The sequence below is a fragment of the Pan paniscus genome, chromosome 1 (assembly GCF_029289425.2).
Source record: "Pan paniscus chromosome 1, NHGRI_mPanPan1-v2.0_pri, whole genome shotgun sequence".
Lineage (NCBI taxonomy): Eukaryota > Metazoa > Chordata > Mammalia > Primates > Hominidae > Pan > Pan paniscus.
Genome location: NC_073249.2, coordinates 88,413,665 through 88,429,745, shown reverse-complemented (window position 1 = coordinate 88,429,745; position 16,081 = coordinate 88,413,665). Strand labels below are relative to the sequence as shown.

Genomic DNA, 16,081 nt, shown 5'->3' with positions numbered 1-16,081 from the left:
GCCACCATGCCCGGCTGATGTTTGTATTTTTAGTAGATATGGGGTTTCACCATGTTGGTCAGGCTGGTCTCAAACTCCTGACCTCAGGTGATCCACCCACCTTGGCCTCCCAAAGTGTTGGGATTACAGGCATAGGCCACCACACCCGGCCTATATGCTCACTACCTTAATGATAGTGTTGGATTCACTGGTGTATACATACGTCAAAACATCATTTTGTATACTTTAAATATGTACAGTTTATGTTATACTAAATAACATTTTAAATAATGGTTTCTTGAAAAATTTTGTACATATATTTTGGAGACTATCTGCCCATTTATCTATCTTTACCTCTATATCTATATAGTTATACTGTTTTCTCTTAGGTATATACCTCAGAAAAAATTACTGAAACATGCATACATATGTTCAGCTGTGGCAGGTATGTCCAAATAGCTTTCCAAAGTGGTTGTAACTATTCACATTCCCATGATCTGTATACCACTTTCTATCCAGTAAGAGTTCCATAGTTACAGACAAAACAGAAAAAATAGGATATGTGTGTGTATATCTTGAATAGCCAAGATATGAACCTAAAATTGGATCCTGCAGGTTAAAAAACTAAAACCCAAGTTAAATTCATAGTCTGAGCATGCCTCTTCTGTGACAGTTGGTGTATTCATCAACAGTGGGAATGGAAATGAGACAGTTGAGCAGATTATTATGAATCTGAGTGCTTTGAACCTACAAATCTCCCTGAGCCTCCCTTACTAGCAAAAGAGCCCCCTTTCTTCCTATATGAACAAGTTGAAATTCTCTTGTTTGAGGATTCTTTATGATAACATCTGAGACAGTTACATGGCAAGGAAATGCCAACTTATTTCAAGACCCACCTCTATCACCTATTATTTCCTCCAGGCCCATAATTTGAATCAGATACCATCAGAAACTAAGTTTTTTTTTTTTTTTTTGAGACGGAGTCTTGCTCTGTCGCCCAGGCTGGAGTGCAGTGGCACGATCTCAGCTCACTGCAACCTCCGCCTCCCAGGTTCAAACGATTCTCCTACCTCAGCCTCCTGAGTAGCTGGGACAACAGGCGCCCCCCACCATGCCCGGCTAATTTTTTCTATTTTTAGTAGAGACGGGGTTTCACTGTGTTAGCCAGGATGGTCTCGATCTCCTGACCTCGTGATCCACCCGCCTCTGCCTCCCAAAGTGCTGGGATTACAGGCGTGAGCTACCGCGTCCGGCCAGAAACTATTTAAGGTTTTAACTTAAAATATTTAAATTTTTAAAGGCACTTTTCTATAGAGATCTTGTAAAAACAACTCTTATTTTTTAAGCCTTTCCACATAGTTTAGTTGCTTCTTCACAACTTACCGCTCTTCATCCAATTTAGTATATAAATTACTAACTCTAACTGCTTCTTCTCATCTCTATTTCCTCATAAGTGTTCCCGTGCCACGTAAAACTTGTATTAAAGAAATTCGATCTATAGTCTATTAACGTAATTCTCAGGTGCAGTCGGGACCCTAAGAGAATGGAGGTGGAGTTTTGCTGCCCTGCACCCTTTAAAATTTCAGAGAGGTCATTGGGTTTCTCCAGCTCTTTAGCATCTGCTGTGGGAATTAATTGAGCGAGAGAGCCATACTTGTTTTCCTTAGTACCAGCACTCACCTGCAAAGTCTTGCTGGCTGCGAGGTTCTGCAGGAAAGCAGCTCTCAAAGGATTTGTTTCTGGAGGGAAAAGTACAGGAGCCTCTAGTTCAGTACTACAGGACCTCTAAACGTGTAGGGTGGAGGATGTTATGAAACGTGTTTTACAAAGCAACCATTGTGTAGGATTTTAGGTTAGAAGTAGAACTTCTGGATCTGAAAAGAAGAATGGAGAAAAATAGTAACAAAGGAATTGGAATCTAAAATTTCAGCCGTCCCTGGGTGGGCTCGAACCACCAACCTTTCGGTTAACAGCCGAACGCGCTAACCGATTGCGCCACAGAGACTGACACGAATGGACTGTGCTTGCAGATCATATTTATAGATATTTAGGTAAACACATGACGATTTCGCTACCTAGAGTTCTGGTTCACTACTACGTGACTGCAAGTCTAAGTCTGAGTTGGGTAATTCTAAAACCTACAACATGAAACCATTCCTGCTATGTGACATTCAGATACTTGCTTGCTTCCTCCCCAGTTTCTTAGCAGCAGCAGAAAGCAATTGACTCCCAAAGTCGAGACCCAGACACGAGTAAAATCAAATTTACTATTGGCTTGAGGAAATGGGGAATGGAGAAAGGGTGTGGTGAGTGTTGGGAGAATAGCTCATTGCTGATTTGAACTAGAGATCCACACTTAGGAAGTCAACTTGATGTCCTTAAATCGGTAGTTTTTTGAAGCCCAGTTACATCACTTCTTTCTGAATTTCAAACCTACATGCTAAGTGTTTGTTCAAAGAGGTAAGTTAAGTGTGGAAGTGAGCTCTGAAGCACTCCCAGAATATGATTCTCAAGCTTAAATAGCCCATGGGAAAGTACTAAATATCCCATGGGAAGGTACAAAGACATCTGGGACACAAGAGATTGAGCAAGTTGAACAAATAAGCACCCCTCCGCTCCAAACAATCAAAAGTATCCCTGATGGGTCATGGCTTTTCATAGGGAATCACTAATTTATGATTAGTTCGATTATATTTAAGTTTTACACTGAAACATGCACCAGATCTATCAATTATTTTGACTCAAGAAAATCAATTGTAGTAATGAATGTAATTCCCACAAATCTTTGGCATTTGCAAAGCTGTTAACTTTTTGAAGTTTTCTACAGTCTGGACAATTTTTATGAAACCCTCTAATATTTCTACCAGTAGCTTCCATGACATGTTCAGAGGTTTCTATTACAGAAACCCAGGCCACCCATACATCTCACTTAGGCTGAGAAAACAGTGTCACACCCAATATTGTAAGTCCATACAGTTAAGTCTTTCAAATAGCAACAATTTAGTTGACTCTATGTAAAAGACCAGGTCAAAATGAGCTTTATAAAACGGAAAATAATAGGATGTTATTTTCTGGCTTGATGGTCAAGCAGCCCCAGATGGAAGACTTCTATGTCTCCAGTATACTTATTGGTTTGATTCAAACATTTCTGTTAAAAGTTCCAGTGGCGAGATTTGCTAGAAACTTTGAGAGACATCAAAGAGGCCCTGGATCCACAGAGTTGGAAGACATTTTTTCCCCTTAACCTTTCTTAAGAGGTCCTCATAAATAATTATTTGAAAAAAAAAGTGAGACATGGTAGTTGCATGACCTAAAAGGGGTGTAACTGCAGTAATCCATGAACACTGGCTCAGCTACTTGAATGGCAAAGTAATTGCCTACTACCACTTTAAGTAGAGCTCAAAAGGGCTGAGAATGCAGATCAGACTAGCGATGAACACTGTTTATAAACAGAAGGATCATGCCAGGAAGAGGCATAGGCTGGCAAGAAAAGAATGGGAATGGTGCATACTCTGTGAAATCAAAATTAGAGAGGCACGATTGCAGTGGTATAAGAACAAATGTACAGCCAAATGTCAGTGTAGAGAACATATATGAAAATATCTTTCCTGATATGCACAGAAGCTGTAGGGTGAAGTAGACAGAGCTCTGCAGTTTCCTTTGGGGGAAGCCATAAGACTCACAATAAGATCTATACAGAAATGAACAAACGGATGAAGAGCAGAGCTGATCTGTGGGAAAGAGAAAATGGGAAAATTTAGAGATCAAATCTGGGCACAGAATATAGGGGCATTCTCAGTGTGTTTCTTGTTATTTTGAGATGAGATTGAGACCATCAGCTAGAACTCTATCCTGACACCCAACCACCAAAAGCTCTTTGGTCAGCTTAGCTGCTGTGTTTCACCCACTGATTCCTTTAACTCCACATTTCCACCCTTGCTGCCAGAGTGTTCTAACTAGCTGGATCTCTAAAGATTGATTTTATACATCCAGAATAGGCAAGCAACTCGAACATGTTGGCAGTAAGCAAACACACACACACACACACACACACACACACACACACGCCCCCAATATAATCCCATTAGAAAGTAGGCAAAGGACATTTCCCAAAAAAAAGACATGGGAATGGTCAACCAACAGTTGTATGAAGAAAATGCTCAACATCACAAGTGGTCAGAAAAATACGAATCAAAACCACAATGAGATATCATCTTACCCCAGTTAGAAGAGACATTATTTAACAGACAAAAGAAAACACCCCAAAACCTAACAAATCCAGATGATGAGGCAGAAAAAAGGTAGGTCTTAGACACCGTTGGCAGAAAAGTAAATAAGTACACTCACCATAAAAAAAAACAGCATAGAAATTTCTCAAGAAAAGCAGGCTGGGCATGGTGGCTCACCCCTGTAATCCCAACACTTTGGGAGGCCGAGATAGGTGGATCACCTGAGGTCAGGAATTTGAGACCAGCCTGGCCAACACGGTGAAACTGCGTCTCTATTAGAAATATAAAAAAATTAGCCAGGTGTGGTGGTGCATGCCTGTAAGCTCAGCTAGTTGGGAGGCTGAGGCAGGAGGATCGCTTGAACCTGGGAGGCAGAAGTTGCAGTGAGCCAGGATCATGCCATGGCACTCCAGTCTGGGCTGGAGCAAGACTCCGTCAAAAAAAAGAAAGAAAGAGAGAGAGAAAAGAAAGAAAGAAAAAGAAAGAAAGAAAGAGAAAGAAAGGAAGGAAGAAAGAAAGAGAAAGAGAAAGAAAGAAAGAGAAAGAAATGAAGGAAGAAAGAAAGAAAGAGAAAGAGAAAGAAAGAAAGGAAGAAAGAAAGATAGAAAGAGAAAGAAAGATAGAAAGAAAGAAAGAAAGAAAGAAAGAAAGAAAAGCAAACAAAGGTACAACTTCTGTAGAATCCAGGAAACTCACAGCTGAGTATTTATCCAACGCAAAGGAAATCCAGATATCAGACAGATACCTGCGCCCCCATGTTTAATGCCGTACTATTCACAATCACAGAAATATCGAATCAACCTAAATGTCCATCAGCCGCGAAAAAGATAAAGAAAATGTGGCATATATACACCATGGAATACTATTTGGCTATTGTATTAGTCAGAGTTCCCTAGAGGGACAGAACTAATAGAAGAGAGCGAGACAGAGAGAGAGAATTAATTATATATTATATATATGATATTACATAATTTATATGATATATATTTATTATATGTTATACATTATATATAAAATATAAAATATATAATATATAATATATTATATATAAAATATATATAATATATAATATATAATATATAATATATTAAACATAAAATATATATAATATATAATATATAATATATTAAACATATAATATATTATATATAAAATGTACTATATATTATATATAATATATAAAATATATTATATATTACATATAAAATATATTATATATTACATATAATATATATTATATATAGAATATATTATATATTATATATAAAATATATTATCTATTATTTAGAAAATATATATTATTTAGAAAATATATTATAAATATATAATATATTTTATAATATATAATTATATAATAAACTCCATATATATATACATATATAGCTCATATTAGTTCTCTCCCTCTAGGGGACCCTGGCTAATATATATGGAGTTTATTATATAATTATATAATAAATTATATATACATAGAGAGGGAGAGTTTATTAAGTATTAACTTACATGATCACAAATTCCCAAAATAGGCTGTCTGCAACCTTGAAGAGAAAGGAGAGTCAGTCTGAGTCTCAAAACTGAAGAACTTGGAGTCAGATATTTGAGGGCAGGAAGCATCCAGCATGGGAGAAAGATCTAGGCTGAGAGTCTAGGCCCGTCTCATGTTTTCACATTTTTCTGCCTGCTTTATATTCACTGGCAGCTGATTAGATTGTGCTGACCAGATTAAGGGTGGGTCTGCCTTCCCTAACCCACTGGCTCAAATGTTAATCTCCTTTGGCAACACCCTCACAGACACACCCAGGATCAATACTTTGCATCCTTCAATCCAATCAAGTTGACACTCAGTATTAACCATCACAAGTACACCCCTTGTAAACTCAAACCCATACACGTCTTCTGAGATCATACATAGTCTTCAAATAAAGACAATAATAAGGTCATAATTATGCCTAACATAATACAACTATCCTTTGTACAACCAGAAATGCACCAATCCCCAACCCAAATACTATTACACAAAGTTAACATACTTAAATTCTGATATGAAGTCAATAAATCTTATGTCACATGATAAAGAAAAAGGAAATAAAATGATGATATTTTCTTAGTACAAGTGTATACATGCACAAACATGTTTTTAACAAAAGAAGGAGGAAATACACATGACAATTACAGTCCTCGTTTCTGCAGCTGGTCACGTGGTGATAGCTGGTATTGATGACTACCCTCTTCTACTACTCATTCTATATTCTCTTTGCCTTCAGCAAGCACCTCAGCAGTTCATAGTTTTTTTTTCCTGGTGGAATGACCCAAACTTTCATTCTTGAGGGATCTGGACCATTTGTAGTCTTGCCTGGATTGGGCGGTTGTAGTTTCCCATCGACTATAATTGTAGGGCAGGGTAATACTAAGAGATGCCCTAATGGATCTCCTGTATTCCATGCATACTCTTCCTTACCTCCATTATAGAGCAGTATACTGATTTCATCTTGATAGTCTGGATCAATCACCCCAGCCAACACTGTAACTCCCTTCTTAGCCTGTTGACTTAAAGGTAGGAGGAGCCCAAAGTGTCTAGGTGGCAATCTCAGCTTCCGGTTTAATGGAATCATTCTTGTGTCTCCTGGTGGCAGTGTTCCTCCCCCTGGAACTAAGACCTCCAGGCCAGCAGAATGTAATGTCATGGGAACAGGAAGAAAAATTTTGCTTGTGGAACACTATGGGTGATGGTGAGTTGTGCCACTTCCACTTCCATCCCTTGATTCCTGGACCCGTGAATCCTGGCTATGGGAGAAACACTATCATATATTGGATGCTGATTTAGAGCATATACGGCTTTCTAGAGAACTTTGCCCCAGGCCTGCAAAGTATTGTCACCTAGTTGGCATTGTAATTGTGACTTCAAAAGGCCATTCCACCATTCTATCAATCCAGCTGCTTCAGGATGATGGGGAATATGGTAAGACCAGTAAATTCCATGGGCACGAGACCACTGCCACACTGCTTTTGCCATAAAGTGAATGCGTTGGTCAGAGGCAATGCTGTTGGGAATACCATGACGGTGGGTAAGGCATTTCATGAGTCCACGGATGGTAGTCTTGGCAGAAGCATTGCATGCAGGATAGGCAAACCCATATCCCAAGTAAGTGTCTATTCCAGTGAGGACAAAGCTTTGACTTTTCCATGATGGGAGAGGTCCAATATAATCAACCTGCCACCAGGTAGCTGGCTGATTACCCCAAGGAATGGTGCCATATTGAGGACTCAGTGTTGGTGTCTGCTGCTGGCAAATTTGGCACTCAGCAGTGGCTGTAGCCAGGTCAGCCTTGGTGAGTGGAAGTCCATGTTGCTGAACCCATGTGTAACCTCCATCCCTGCCACGATGGCCACTTTGTTCATGGGCCCACTGGGCGATCACAAGGGTGGCTGGGGAAGGAGGCTGAGTGGTGTCCATAGATCGGGTCATCCTATCCACTTGATTATTAAAATCCTCCTCTGCTGAGGTCACCTGTTGGTGGGCACCTACATGGAATACAAAAGTCTTCACAGTTTTTGACCACGCAGAGAGGTTCATCCACATACCTCTTCCCCAACTTTGTCACCAATTTTCCAGTCATGCTTCTTCCAAGTCCCTGACCATCCAGCCAAACCACTGGCCACAGCCAATGAATCAGTATATAATCACATATCTGGCCATTTCTCCTTCCATGCAAAGTGCACAACTAGGTGCACTGCTCAAAGTTCTGCTTACTGGGAAGATTCCTCTTCACTGCTGTCCTTCAGGGGTGTCCTAGAAAGGGGGGGCTGTAGTGCTCCAGCTGTCCACTTTTGTGGGGAAAAGAAAGAGAGATCAGACTGTTACTGTGTCTATGTAGAAAGGGAAGACATAAGAGACTCCATTTTGAAAAAGACCTGTACTTTAAATAATTGCTTTGCTGAGATGTTGTTAATTTGTAGCTTTGCCTCAGCCACTTTGACCCAACCACTTTGACACAACCTGGAGCTCACAAAAACATGTGTTGTATGAAATCAAGGTTTAAGGGATCTAGGACTGTGCAGGACGTGCCTTGTTAACAAAATGTTTACAAGCAGTATACTTGGTAAAAGTCATCGCCATTCTCTAGTCCCAATAAACCAGGGGCACAATGCACTGTGGAAAGCCACAGGGACCTCCACCCTTGAAAGCGGGGTATTGTCCAAGGTTTCTCCCCATGTGATAGTCTGAAATATGGCCTCAGGGGATTAGAAAGACCTGACTGTCCCCCAGCCCGACACCCGTAAAGGGTCTGTGCTGAGGTGGATTAGTAAAAGAGGAAAGCCTCTTGCAGTTGAGATAGCGGAAAGCCACTGTCTCCTGCCTGCCCCTGGGAACTGAATGTCTCAGTCTAAAACCCAATTGTACATTAGTTCAATTCTGAGATGAAAGAAAAACTGCCCTGTGGTGGGAGGTGAGACATGTTTGCAGCAATGCTGCCTTGTTATTCTTTACTCCACTGAGATGTTTGGGTGGAGAGAAACATAAATCTGGCTTACATGCACGTCCAGTCATAGTACCTTCCCTTGAACTTAATTATGACATAGATTCTATTGCTCACGTTTGTTGCTGACCTTTCCCCTTATTATCACCCTGCCCTCCTACTACATTCCTTTTTGCTGAAATAATGAAGATAATAATCAATAAAAACTGAGGGAACTCAGAGACTGGTGCCGGTGCAGGTCCTTGGTATGCTGAGCGCTGGTCCCCTGGGCCTACTGTTGTTTCTCTATACTTTGTCTCTGTGTCTTATTTCTTTTCTCAGTCTCTCATCCCACCTGACTAGAAATACCCACAGGTGTGGAGGGGCAGGCCACCCCTTCAACTTTTGGGTGGTGTCTGCATATTGAGCAAAACCATCTGTGAATCAGACCCTAGTCTTCTCTTCCTCTGTCAACTTATCATAGGGAACTTCCAATGAAGCCATTGGTGCAGGCTGGAGGAAAGAAGGCAGGGTGGCAGGAGTGGAGACCATGGCCATTTGAGCCACCTCCTCATGTAATTTACTTGTGCCTTCAGGACCAGCTTGAGCCTGATAACATATATACCACTTCGATTGGATGATGGAATGCTGCTGTGCATGACTGACTTTATGGCTAGATGGGTCAGAAAGCACCAAGTTCATGATAGGTAGTTTAGGTTGCATGGTGACTTGACCCATACTCAAACGTTCAGTTTCCACCAAAGCCCAGTAACAGGCCAAGAGCTGTCTCTCAAAAGGAGAGTAGTTATTTGCAGAAGATGGCAGGGCCTTGCTCCAAAATCCTAGAGGCCTCTGCTGTGATTCACCTATGGGGGCCTGCCAAAGGCTCCAAACAGCATCCCTATCTGCCACTGACACCTCAAGCACCATTGGATCTGCTGGATCATATGGCCCAAGTGGCAGAGCAGCTTGCGCAGCAGCCTGGACCTGTTGCAGGGCCTTCTCCTGTTTTGGACCCCACTCAAAACTGGCAGCCTTTCAGGTCATTTGATAAATGGGCCAGAATAACACACCCAAATAAGGAATATGTTACCTCCAAAATCCAAATAGGCCCACTAGGTGTTGTGCCTCTTTCTTGGTTGTAGGAGGGGCCAACTGCAGCAACTTATCCTTCACCTTAGAATGAATATCTCGACAGGCCCCACACCATTGGACCCCTAGAAATTTTACTGAGGTGGAAGTTCCCTGAATTTTAGTTGGATTTATTTCCCATCATTTGGCATGCAAATGTCTCATGAATAAGTCCAGTGTGTTTGCTACTTCTTGCTCACTGGATCCAGTCAGCATAATGTCATCAATGTAATGGACCAGTGTGACATCTTGCAGAAGCAAAAAGTGATCTACATCTCTCTGAATAAGATTATGACACAAAGCCGAAGAGTTGATATACCCTTGAGGTATATTGCTGGCCTTGCCAGCTGAAGGCAAACCACTTCTGGTGGACCTTCTGGACAGGAATGGAGAAAAAGGCATTTGCCAACTCAATGGCTGCATACCAGGTACCAGGAGATGTATTAATTTGCTCAAGCAATGAAACCACATCTGGTACAGCAGCTGCAACTGGAGTCACCCTTGGTTAAGCTTATGATAATCCACTGTCATTCTTCAAGATCCATCTGTCTTCTGCACAGGCCAAATGGGAGAGTTGAATGGGGATGTGGTGGGAATCACCACCGTTGCGTCTTTCATATTCTTGATGTCACCATCAAGGGATGTGATATTGTTTTTTATTTACTATTTTTCTAGGTAGGGGCAGATCTAATGGCCTCCATTTGGGCCTTCCCACCATAATAGCCTTACCAGTCGGGGAGCCAATGTGGGGGTTCTGCCAGCTGCTAAGTATGTCTATGCAAATTATGCATTCTGGCACTGGGGAAATGACCAAAGGATGAGTCTGGGGCCCCACTGGATCCACTATAAGTCGGACTGAGCTAAAACTCCATTAATTACCTGACCTCCATAAGCCCCTACTTTAACTGGAGGGCCACAACGACGTTTTGGGTACCCTGGAATCAACGTCAGCTCAGAGCCAGAGTCCAGTAGTCCGTGAAATATCTGATCATTTATCTTTCCTCAATGCATAGTTACCCTGGTAAAAGGCCAGAGATTTACTTGGGGAAGGATTGGAGAAAGATTCATTGCATAAATTGTGGGTAATGTAGTGGGGTCCTTCCTCAAGGGGAACTGGCCTCTTCTTCATTCAAAGGGTTCTGGGTCTGTAAACTGGCTCAAGTCTGGAAATTGATTGAGGGGCCATGATTCTCTGTTTTTATCATTCAAATTAGCCTTTTGTACCTTCGACGTAGAATTCTCCTTATATAAATTAAATAGAAATTCAGTAGGCTTCCTACCAATTTAACTTCTAGGAACACAGTGATTAATTAGCCAATGCCAGAGCTCTACATGAGTCAGACTATTGTGATTGCTGCTTTGTCTCTGCTGTCCATTACGGCAGTTACACCCACCTTGTCTTTGACGATTGAGTGCCACCACTTGGCCCCTGCCACCTTGGGATCCAATTATTCCCATTGTAAGTAAATTTTGTAGTTGGGTGACTGCGGTTCCCACTGTTAGATCTGACATATAGAGAAGAGTAATTACAGGGCTCTTCAAAGATGCAGGTGCTGCCCTCACAAATCTATTCCACAAGGCATTAATTGCAAGGGTATATCTTCTGGACCCTCCCAGCTGGGATGAGTAGGTCTAAAGTGACTAATTCACCTCACCATCCCAATCTCCCTAAGCCTTTGGATCCATTCCTCTACATTAAACCAAGGGAGATCAGGCATTTCCAGCTTGTTAACAGTGGGCCATCTTTTAATCCATATCTCAGCTAACCAAGCAAATAAGCTATTAGAACCTTTTTTTTTTAAACTCCCTGAGCTGCAACATTAAATGGAGAGTCCCTACTTAGTGGGCCCAAATCAATAAATTCAGCCAGATCCACCTCTATGTTCCTTCCACCATTATCCCATACCCTCAATATCCATTCCCATGCCTGTTCTCCAGATTTCTGTTTATATAAATTAGAGAACTCAAGCAGTTCTTTTTGATTGTAGTGCAACTCCTCATGGGTCACACTTTCAACCTCACCTCTAGGAGCCTGCCAGGACTTTAGTCTAGTTATAGGTCTAGAAGCAAACAGAGGTGTTGGGAGTGGCTCCTAAGGAGAGTCAACATTATTTTGCCTGGCAACTGCCTCAGAGGAGGTCATCACTGTTGCCTCAGGCAGCACAGGGTTTATCTCCTCAGACAAAGGTGGAGAGGCTGATGGCAGCATGGGTCAAGGAGGGGATGCTGCCACTACTGGGGATGGGGAAGCTGTTCCTTCTGGCCAAAAAGGTTCATCAGAGTTTACAAGCTCAGTGTCCCCAGCTTCATCAGGGAACTCCCACACATCCCCATTCCAAGTTGCAGGGTCCCATTCTTTTCCAATCAATGCCCTCACTTTAACAGTAGACACCTGGCAAGGCTGTGCATGCACCTTTCATTGCAGATCAGCCGCTGACATAAGAGCTTGTGTCTGTTTTTCCACAATTTCAGCTGTTTCCCTACAGGAGATAAGACTCTCACTCAGGAAAATCTTAGCAGATTTGAGGCTCAGTATCTGCTTCTGAAGCTGAAAGACAGAATCCCTGAGTTCATCATTTTCTTTCATCAATTTGTCCACTGAACTTAGGGGCAAAAAAACAGCTTCATTACATTCATTGGTTCTCCACATATGTCCAAAGGTATTATGTATAGAGTCACTAAACTCCTTGACTCTCACAAGTGGTGAATCAGGAGTGTCAAATGCATTTGTTTTGCATAACTTTCTAAACAGTTCACACCAAGGACTATCAGTGTTTTCCATAGTATTAGAAGTAGAGTCTTTAGCATTATTGGGTCTAATCATATTAAGTAGCTGACTCCAGAAACCTCAAAACCAATGAGAGAATTCCATCCTTAATATTCTATTCCTCTAGAACTACTTCTGGTACCAAAATCTGTACAAGTCAGGGTTCCCTAGAGGGAAAGTACTAACAGGATATATGTATATATATCCACACATACAAACACACACACGCACACACATAGAAGTTTATTAAGTATTAACCTACACAATCACAAAGTCCCAAAATACACTGTTTGCAAGCATGAGGAGGAAGGGCAGCTAGTCCAGGGGTCAAAACAGAAGAACTTGGAATCCAATGTTAAGAGGGCAGGAGGCATCAGGCATGGGAGAGAGATGTAGGTGGAGAAGCTAAGCCACTCTCCCCTTTTCACGTCTTTCTGCCTGCTTTATATGGGCTGGCAACTGATTAGATTGTGCGCACCAGATTAAGTACGGGTGGGCCTTCCCCAGCCTATTGACTCAAATGTTTATGTCCTTTGGCAACACCATCACAGATACACCTAGCATGAGTACGTTGCATCCTTCAATCCAATCAAGTTGACACTCATTATTAACAAACATAGCCATAAAAAAAAAAAAGAATGAAATCCTGCCATTGGCAGCAAAATGACAGACACCGGAGGTCATGATGTAACATCAAATGAGCCGGGCACAGAAAGACAGAGAGGGCAGGTTCTCACTACTATCGTGGCAGCACAAAAAGTTCACCTTGTGGAGGTAGAGAGTAGAACGATAGACACCAGAGGCTGGAGAGGGTGTGTAGGTGACTGGGGTGAAGAGAGGTTGGCGAAATGGGTATGAGCATGTGGGTAGATGGAAGGAATACGTTCTAATGTTCTATGGCAGACTAGAGCGACTAGAGGTAACAACGATGTATTAGAGTGTGTTTCCAAAGAGCTGGAAGACAGCACGTGAGATGTTTCCAACAGGTAGAGATGACAGATACCCATTGGATGGATACCCACAGATACCGTACAACCCCTCAGTTGATCATGGATCATTACGCAATGTACAAGCATCACCACATGTCACAGGAATACCACCAATATCATGTCTGCATGAAGAAAAACATAGTCATGCTGGAAGAGTGATTGTCACAGCTCTGCCTCCCCAGTGCCATAGCCCGTGGTCTCGGCTCCTCAAGTTCTGCTGCCATTTCTACCAAAGCCGCGGACACCCGTGGAGCCCAATCAGGGATCCCGCGCTCAGGGTCTGGCATGCCTTGGAAAAGCCAGTGAGCTTGCTGGCATGAGTGGCTCTGGCGGGTGGCCCAATCATTAGGCGTAGATCCCCCTCAGCCGAGAGAGAAGTGGCCCGTCAGCCACCCGGCTTGGATTGGCGGAAGCCGCTCTGCTTCACACTACTGGAGCATTCCGTGGCCAGAAGAGAGTGCGAGGGTGCTGCTGGTGGTGGTGGTGGGTCACCTGGCGACAATCCGAGGAGAAAGCCTGACCTGGCCAGTGGGCTTGGCCGCTGAGAAACAGTGGCAGCGAGGTGAGCACATGACAAGGAAGAGCTGCGAAGCCGATGTTGCGAAGGTGGCGTCAGCCAGGCCAAAAGGACAGATGGGTGGAGGTAGGTAGCACACCCTCCAAACACCGCAAGCCTCCTTCCCGGGAGGACAGGCACACAGCCACAGGCCAAGCTGCGACGCGAGCTCCGCGCCCGGGATCTCCGCAAAAGGTCCGCCCGCTGCGTTGGCCGGGAATCGAACCCGGGTCAACTGCTTGGAAGGCAGCTATGCTCACCACTATACCACCAACGCCGCACGGCCCGGGCAGCCCCGCCACGCCGGCCCGGGGCTCCCACCAGCGCGCCGCCGACGCCCGGGGCAGGACGGCCCCGACGCCCGGTCCGTCCGCCCGCCCGCAGCTCCGCGCTGCCGCGGCCCCGCCAAAGGCCGCCCGCGACCCACCGGTGCAAGGCCAGCGCGGCTGATGCGCTCCGCCCGCCTGCCTCTGGGGGCGCTCTCGCTCCCTCGCCGCCTACGGCCCTCAGAGCCCTTCCCCAACAGGTGCCCGGGGGGGACACGGCCGGCGACGACAGGGTCCCCACTCCTACGCCTCCCACCGGGCGCAGGGCCCCGTGTGTCGCAGAAAGCCTCTTCCGACAACCACTTTGGGCCGGCAGCTCGTTGGGCGCCGTGCAGGGCCAGAGGAGGCCGCCCGACTGCGGCGACCAAGCCGCGGGCGAGAATAAAAGACAGGAGGCCAAGGCGGCCCAGAAGGCCAAAGGGCCAGGCAGGCCAGGCCCGAGATGGCACCCTGAGACTAGCTGGAGGGCGGAGGAAGGAGAAGGAGGGCCCTCAGGCTGGGTCCGAGGCGGCGGCCCAAAAAGCACGGCTGCCTCCCCGTCGGGGAATCGAACCCCGGTCTCCCGCGTGACAGGCGGGGATACTCACCACTATACTAACGAGGACGACGGCGACGGTCGCCGGGACGCCAGACCCCACTCCGACCGCGGACGCCTAGCCCTGCCTTGATCCCCTCCCCCGACGGCAGGGGCCGGGCGCGTGCTCGCCTTCCACCCGCCACCCGCCACCCGCCAACCGCCACACGCCACCCGTCACCTGCCACCCGCCCCCCGCCACCGTTGGCACGACCTACCCCGACACCCAACAAAGCACCCTGCGATCCCGCTGGGACCCGGAGCCGGAGCCGGACCCCGACAGGTACCGGAGCGGCGTGGAACCTCCCCGTGCGCCCTGCCTGCTGTCTCCAAGGCGGGGATCGCGCCGGGGCAGGAAGAGGCCGGGCGAAACAGTCGGGCCGCTGCTCCTAGGACGCGGTGGGCGCACGCCCTGCGGGGTTCGGCGAGCGGAGGCGCGGGGGCTGGGGCGTGCGGCGGCGGCGGCCGGCCCGACGCGGACCCCTTGGGTCCGGGGTGGGGACGCGGGGGCGTCCACGCCAACGCCAGCCGGCTCCGTTCACTTGGCGCCCGCTCCGCCCGCGCGGTCCGTCGGTTGCGCACCGAGCCCAGACAGGCGCCGGCCAAGGGCGCAGGCGTTCGCGCCGGGTCCCAGCCATGCCAGCGGCGACGCGCCCCGGCGCGCCGTCAGGATGGCCGAGCGGTCTAAGGCGCTGCGTTCAGGTCGCAGTCTCCCCTGGAGGCGTGGGTTCGAATCCCACTCCTGACAAGCCGACCTTTTGGCCCGCCCGCCGGAGGGCAACGCCCATGGCAACCCTGGAGCACCTTTGGCCGCTTCCTGCCTTGAGCCCTTGCCCGCTCTGCAGACTCCAGCCCCCTTGAAGCAAGCCTCCAAAACGCCGCCGCTTCTCAGGCACGTCCGTTCTTCCTGCCCACCCGCCGGCTGTCGCAGAAACAGCCCAGGACCATGCGCCAGCGCCCGCGACCCTCTACCAATTGCCCTTCGGACAGACGCCCTCCCCACCACCTCACACGCCCTCTTCCCTGGCCCCACACACAGCGAGCGACCGCGACCACCTTCCACGCTCTTCCCTGCC

General features: G+C 45.9%; 4 non-coding genes across 4 annotated transcripts; 1 reads left to right on the top strand and 3 right to left on the bottom strand.

Moving 5' to 3' along the window:
* Window positions 1-1,910: 1,910 nt before the first annotated feature.
* On the bottom strand, window positions 1,911-1,984 carry TRNAN-GUU (transfer RNA asparagine (anticodon GUU)). Its single transcript has one exon. It is a non-coding gene; the product is annotated as a tRNA-Asn (tRNA).
* Window positions 1,985-14,310: 12,326 nt separating this feature from the next.
* TRNAG-UCC (transfer RNA glycine (anticodon UCC)) lies at window positions 14,311-14,382 on the bottom strand. Its single transcript has one exon. It is a non-coding gene; the product is annotated as a tRNA-Gly (tRNA).
* A 581-nt stretch (window positions 14,383-14,963) lies between these two features.
* On the bottom strand, window positions 14,964-15,035 carry TRNAD-GUC (transfer RNA aspartic acid (anticodon GUC)). Its single transcript has one exon. It is a non-coding gene; the product is annotated as a tRNA-Asp (tRNA).
* Window positions 15,036-15,670: 635 nt separating this feature from the next.
* On the top strand, window positions 15,671-15,753 carry TRNAL-CAG (transfer RNA leucine (anticodon CAG)). Its single transcript has one exon. It is a non-coding gene; the product is annotated as a tRNA-Leu (tRNA).
* Window positions 15,754-16,081: the final 328 nt, after the last annotated feature.